General features: G+C 42.4%; 1 protein-coding gene across 1 annotated transcript in view; it reads left to right on the top strand.

Moving 5' to 3' along the window:
* The window catches only part of LOC110165440 (ninjurin-2-like), a 202670-nt gene that overhangs the window by 147491 nt on the left and 48276 nt on the right, over nucleotides 1–6903 (top strand). The gene's annotated exons all lie outside the window — the stretch shown is intronic.

Below are 6903 nucleotides of genomic sequence, written 5' to 3'. Positions count from 1 at the left end.
TCAACTTCATCATCATCACTTTGAAATCTATAAAAGTCACTTTCTCTAAACTTATCCATAAAATACGTCCGCTCCTCATTATGCCGCAGCGCCGCGATCTTTCCATTGCACGTGTTTCGTGTTGTGTTTTTTCCAGAAGCTACAATCATCACTACTTCGATTAACTTCAGAAAAAATCAATGAAAACATATCCTTGAATCTTATTGGTCAGTCTAGTGTGGGCTGTAGTGGCTCCACCTATCGCAGCCTCTGTTTACATGTGAAAAACCGAGCCGTTTCTAATGGTCGTCAAATCACCTCTTTAGTGATACAGCAGAGGTGTCAAAAGACGTCATTAAGGGAACAAGGGGGGGTCATCAAATGTCGTCTTCATGGGGGAAAGAGTTAAAATACCATTAGAGAGATGCAGCATCCTTGTAATTATGATGACAAAATAATAAAATAAAGAAAATCTATCAACTGTGGACGTGTTGAGGCCAGATAAACATCAGCCAATAGAAAACTAGGCTACGAGAATCCAGGACCAGTTCGCCACGAAAGAAAGTCAGTTTTTGAGGTCGCTGAAAGAAGAAGAGGAGGGGAAAAGGAGCGAAGACCAAACCGGGGTGATTCTTGGAGATTCTTTCCAGCGATGTCGCGAATGAAGCAGACGAAGGGTCTAAAAACTGAAGACGCGTTGGTCGCTAAAATATTTCTAGACAGGTCACTTTAACAGTAATTCTGAACACACACTGGCTGTAAACAAGCGTGATTTCTAGAGTAAAGAGGCGGGAGGAGGTGTTTCTACTGAGGAAGGTGGTGTCACGTATGCACAATGTTTGAAAAAAGACTGTCGCTGTATTTCACTTCCCTTAAAAAATCCTCTATACAACCTTTAAGTCATGCTGTGTTTGGAGTTGTGTTTTGTTTCATTCACACATGTTTGAGTAACCCTTTATTATTTGGCTTCGTTTATATGATGACGGTCTGTACAGAAGACACAAAATTGGCGACGCGTCTTCACTTTTTATTCCGCGTTTATACTTGTGTTTTCGGGAGGAAATCTGCGTGCATACGGTGACGCAAATGTGTGTGGAATCCGATTGGGTTTATGTTTGTACTTAAAGCAACAAGAGCGTCTTTGGACATACGGAAGTTTTCACGCCACACATTTTCATCAGCTCCACAAAGTTCACACACAAAGATCCACAAAGTCGTCCCACCATCGACTGGTCCTCCAGGTCTCGTCCATATCCGTCTGACTCGCCTGCGACGACCTGGTGCATCCAGAATTTGACAGAGGTGATTGCAGATCCTTCTCTGTTCACTAATAGTATCTCTGCAGATTCTGTACATTTGTTGGGAGACTCCTGTAAGTTTATTAGAGGCATGAAAATGATCCGACATGTTTGTTTCTGTGTTCTGTATGTATGTGATGTAAATGCATACGCGACGTGAGCAGATCTGACCAGAGTTTTGCGTCTTGGGCAGTGCAGACGGAAACACTACGACGGAGCGTATTCAACTTTTTCACTCTGGAGGTGGTTTCAGATTTTTGCATTATTAAGCCCCAAAAACGCTGTCACCGTCTAAACAAAAGGCACTTCCGATAAAATATTTTGTCGTTTTTCCCCGCACGCGTTCTCGTGTAAACAGGCCCTTAGTCTGTCTACATTTCCAAAGCTCAAAATCCTCTGTTCCACCTTGTGATGTCATGTAGTGGTAGTTTTCAAGTTAACCGTGACTTTTTTACTTTTATTTCAGTAGTTTGGCCATTCTAACGCTGAAATCATCCAAATTATTTTAGTGAAGGTGTGTGGAGCACGACAAACTAAAAGCTGCATCAATCCCTTATCTGTCCAAATAAATTACAAAAGGGAAAAAATATATTTTTAACAATAGCTTCAGAAAGTTGTGCCATTTCAACTCCAAAGTTGTTGTCATTTGAAAGAACCTCAAATGTCATGAAGATAAGTGTGTGGACCTAATCTCAAATCAAATAATAATGATAAGCTCCAGCATTTTTAGATCATAAGTTTGAATATTTCTTTCAAAAAACTGTGAATTTCTGATAATATATGTTTACAATCATGTTCAAGAATGTATGAAATCCAAAGTACCAAAAGAGTTCACATAAGTTTGTATTACACATTAATATAAAAATAAATTATATCTATCTATCTATCGATTTATATATCTATATATATCTATCTATATTTATATACACATTGTATATATATATATATATATAGCAGAGCCGTGGTGGTTGACATCGCAATACCAAGCGATGGTAATATCAGGAAAAAGGAACACGAGAAGCTAGAGAAATACCAGGGGCTCAAGGAAGAGCTGGAGAGAGCCTGGAAAGTAAAGGCATCAGTGGTGCCTGTGGTGATCGGACACTCGGGGCTGTAACCCCCAAACTGGAAGAGTGGCTTCAACAGATACCGGGAAAAACAATGGACATCTCAGTCCAGAAAAGTGCAGTACTGGGAACAGCAAAGATACTGCGCAGAACTCTCAAGCTCCCAGGCCTCTGGTAGAGGACCCGAGCTCAATGAGGGTGAGAGACCTACCACCGTGGAAGGTGAGAAACACACATTATATATATATATATATATATATATATATATATATATATATATATATATATATATATATATATATATATATATATATATATATATAAACCTATCAAATAATTATAACAAGCTTCAAAATTTATAGATAAGTTTCAGTTTCCAGCTACCCCCCTATGAAACCAACTGATAAATGTATAATATTGTTTACTTTTCGCATGACGCACACTGCAAAACCCAAACAGCACATCTTTATAAGAAAGGGTCAAATGTAATAAGAAGTTGTGTTTATGTTTTATGAATTATTTCCAAAAACACACAGAGTCTGGGCAGGTCCAAAATAAGTGAGAGGTGGTTTTATTTTTCAGTTTGTGTCCATTGTCCTTCTCAGATGATTCTTTATATAACAGTGATGTAGAAGTTTGTAGCAGATTTCTCTTTGTTTGTTGGTGATGAGATATTTGTGAGGTCATGTCCAAACATTTTTCCATGGAATATTGTGAGTAGAGTCGTGCTGCTCACAGCGCACGAGTAGAGCTCAGTTTGGGAGGTGCACTTGTGGTGACAGTCGTTCTTTTTGCGCTGCGACTCATTATAAGATTAGTTTAATTGAAGATGAAGCAGAGTAAGTTCCTTTTGGAAAGTTTTTCACAGTTCGGCGCAGCGTCTTCACTCACGCCTGCTCAAGCCGACATCTTCAGGTGCGGCCCTGTCCTGCCGCTTCCCCGGTTTAGGCACCTGGCTCCGCTAATGACATCACTCTGTTGCAGCCAATGAAACAGCGGCAGGAGAACGTCTAATAAACAAAATGCGAACTAAAACGTGTTCAATTAATACTAAAAAATATCGGAATGCATTTCTATTTTTGTGTATTAAAATAAAATGTCAAATATTGGAAGGGACTATTTTGTCTTCCCCAGATATTGATTGTGACACGTCCCCATCGTCCCTTTTGCAAAACCTACGCACTTGAATTATCAAATTCATAAAACGCATTTGAACGAAACCTCATGTCCAAGAATGCGTGAACTCCAGCATCGTTCCCTCTCACCTTACACAGAGTGGCAAAAGTTCACATCAGTTTGTATTACAGATCAGTATCAGCCACACTGAAGCACGTCCGGCACAAAACCAGCTCCGCTTACAATAATACGCACCAAACCTCGTGTTATTAAACTGTACAGGACGCAGATACGGCTCTTTAAACCTGCGCATACTTCACATTCTCCTCTTTCGGCGCGGAAAGGTGAAGCAGAGCCGCGGCCGACAGCAGCGGCGGCGGCGGCGGCGGCAGAGCTCTGTTTACTGATGTTTGGGACGTTGCTAAGACGTTTGAGAATTCACTTCAGAATATCCAATAGTCCTGATTGGAACAGCTCCTCCCTCTCTCTCTCTCTTAATCTCTCTTTCTCTCTCCGTCTCTCTCTCTCTCTCTCTCTCTTAATCTCTCTTTCTCTTGTTCTTCTCTTTCCTTCTCCCTTTTCTCTCTCTTTCGCTCTCCCTCTTAATCTCTCTCTTCCTCTTTGTCTCTCTCTCTTTCTCTCTCCATGTCTTTTTCTCTCTCCCTCTTGCTCCTCTCTCTCTCTCTTTCTTTCTCACTTTTCTCTCTCCCCCTTTTCTCTCTCTCTCTCTCTCTCTTTTTCTCTTAATCTCTCTCTCTCCCTGCCTCTCTCTCTCTCTCTTTCTTTCTCACTTTTCTCTCTCCCTCTTTATCTCTCTCTCTTTCTCTCTCCATGTCTTTTTCTCTCTCCCTCTTGCTCCTCTCTCTCTCTCTCTCTTTCTTTCTCACTTTTCTCTCTCCCTCTTTATCTCTCTCTCTCTTTCTCTCTCCATGTCTTTTTCTCTCTCCCTCTTGCTCCTCTCTCTCTCTCTCTCTTTCTTTCTCACTTTTCTCTCTTTCTCTCTCCCTCCCCCTCTGTCTTTCTCTCTCTCTCTTAATCTCTCTTTCTCTCTCCGTCTCTCTCTCTCTCTCTCGCTTAATCTCTCTCTCTTGTTCTTCTCTTTCCTTCTCCCTTTTCTCTCTCTTTCGCTCTCCCTCTTAATCTCTCTCTTCCTCTTTGTCTCTCTTCCCGTCTCTCTTTCTCTCTCCCCCTTTCTCGCTCCATGTCTTTTTCTCTCTCCCTCTTGCTCCTCTCTCTCTCTCTCTCTCTCTCTCTCTCTCTCACTTTTCTCTCTCCCTCTTTCTCTCTCTCTCTCTCTCTTTCTCCATGTCTTTTTCTCTCTCCCTCTTGCTCCTCTCTCTCTCTCTCTCTCTTTCTTTCTCAGTTTTCTCTCTTTCTCTCTCCCTCCCCCTCTGTCTTTCTCTCTCTCTCTTAATCTCTCTTTCTCTCTCCGTCTCTCTCTCTCTCTCTTAATCTCTCTCTCTCTTGTTCTTCTCTTTCCTTCTCCCTTTTCTCTCTCTTTCGCTCTCCCCCTCTTAATCTCTCTCTTCCTCTTTGTCTCTCTTCCCGTCTCTCTTTCTCTCTCTCCCCTTTCTCTCTCTCTCTCTTTCTCTCTCCATGTCTTTTTCTCTCTCCTCTTGCTCCTCTCTCTCTCTCTCTCTTCTTCTTTCTCACTTTTCTCTCTTTCTCTCTCCCTCCCCCTCTGTCTTTCTCTCTCTCTCTTAATCTCTCTTTCTCTCTCCGTCTCTCTCTCTCTCTCTCTCTTAATCTCTCTCTCTTGTTCTTATCTTTCCTTCTCCCTTTTCTCTCTCTTTCGCTCTCCCTCTTAATCTCTCTTTTCCTCTTTGTCTCTCTTCCCGTCTCTCTTTCTCTCTCCCCCTTTCTCTCTCTCTCTTTCTCTCTCCATGTCTTTTTCTCTCTCCCTCTTGCTCCTCTCTCTCTCTCTCTCTTTCTTTCTCACTTTTCTCTCTTTCTCTCTCCCTCCCCCTCTGTCTTTCTCTCTGTCTCTTTTCTCTCTCCATGTCTTTTTCTCTCTCCCTCTTGCTCCTCTCTCTCTCTCTCTCTTTCTTTCTCACTTTTCTCTCTTTCTCTCTCCCTCCCCTCTGTCTTTCTCTCTCTCTCTTAATCTCTCTTTCTCTCTCCGTCTCTCTCTCTCTCTCTCTCTCTAATCTCTCTCTCTTGTTCTTCTCTTTCCTTCTCCCTTTTCTCTCTCTTTCGCTCTCCCTCTTAATCTCTCTCTTCCTCTTTGTCTCTCTTCCCGTCTCTCTTTCTCTCTCCCCCTTTCTCTCTCTCTCTTTGTCTCTCCATGTCTTTTTCTCTCTCCCTCTTGCTCCTCTCTCTCTCTCTCTTTCTTTCTCACTTTTCTCTCTCCCTCTTTTCTCTCTCTCTCTTTCTCTCTCCATGTCTTTTTCCCTCTGCCTCTTGCTCCTCTCTCTCTCTCTCTTTCTTTCTCACTTTTCTCTCTTCCTCTTTCTCTCTCTCCTCTTTCTCTTAATCTCTCTCTCTCCCTGCCTCTCTCTGTCTCTCTTTCTCTCTGTCTTTCTCTCTCCCTCTTTTTTTTTTGTTATTGTTGTTGTCTTTGTAGGATTTTAAGTGATATAATAAATGTATTGTTAAAAGTCAAAGTCTCTCTCTTTTTCTCTCTCCCTCTTGCTCCTCTCTCTGTCTTTCCTTCTCACTTTTCTCTCCTCTCTCTCTCCCTCCCCCTCTGTCTTTCTCTCTCTCTCGTAATCTCTCTCCCTCCTCCTTGCTCAGTCTTTCTCTCTTTCTCTTAATCTCCCTCTCTTCCTCTCTCCATCTCTCTCTTTCTCTCTCTCCTCTTGCTCTTCTCTCTGTCTGTCTTTCTTGCTCTTCTCTCTCCTCTCTCTGTTTCTCTCTCTCTCTCTACTCTCTCTTTCCTTCTCGCTCTTCTCTCTCTTTCTCTGTCCCTCTTGTTCTTCCTTGCTCCATCTTCCTCTCTCCATCTCTCTCTTTCTCGCTCCGTCTCGCTCTCTCTTGTTCTCTCTGTCTTTCCTTCTCGCTTTTCTCTTTCTTTCTCTCTCCCCATCTTCCTCTCTCCATCTTTCTCTTAATCTCTCTCTCTTTCGCTCTCCCTCTTGCTCCTCTCTTTCTTTCCTTCTCGCTTTTCTTTCTTTCTCTCTCCCTCCCCCTCTTTCTCTCTATGTTTCTCTCTTACTCTCTCTACACTCTCTCTCTCTTTTCTTCTCGCTCTTCTCTCTCTTTCTCTCTCTCTCTTTTCTCTCTCTGTTTCTCTCTTGCTCCTCTCTCTCTTTCCTTCTCGCTTTTCTCTCTCTTTCTCTCTGCCTCCCCCTCTGTCTCTCTTTCTCTTAATCTCTCTCCCTCTTTTGTTCTCCCTCTTGCTCCTCTCTCTTTCCTTCTTGCTTTTCTTTCTCTCCCCCTCTTTCTCTCTTCCTCTCTCTACTCTGTCCCTTTCCTTCTAGCTCTTCTCTCTCTCTTTCTCTCTC

This window comes from Boleophthalmus pectinirostris, unplaced genomic scaffold (assembly GCF_026225935.1).
Source record: "Boleophthalmus pectinirostris isolate CB_2022bp ecotype Guang Dong unplaced genomic scaffold, ASM2622593v1 HiC_scaffold_18, whole genome shotgun sequence".
NCBI lineage: Eukaryota > Metazoa > Chordata > Actinopteri > Gobiiformes > Gobiidae > Boleophthalmus > Boleophthalmus pectinirostris.
The sequence above is the reverse complement of the archived record's forward strand: the minus strand, read 5'-3'. Positions and strand labels throughout refer to the sequence as shown.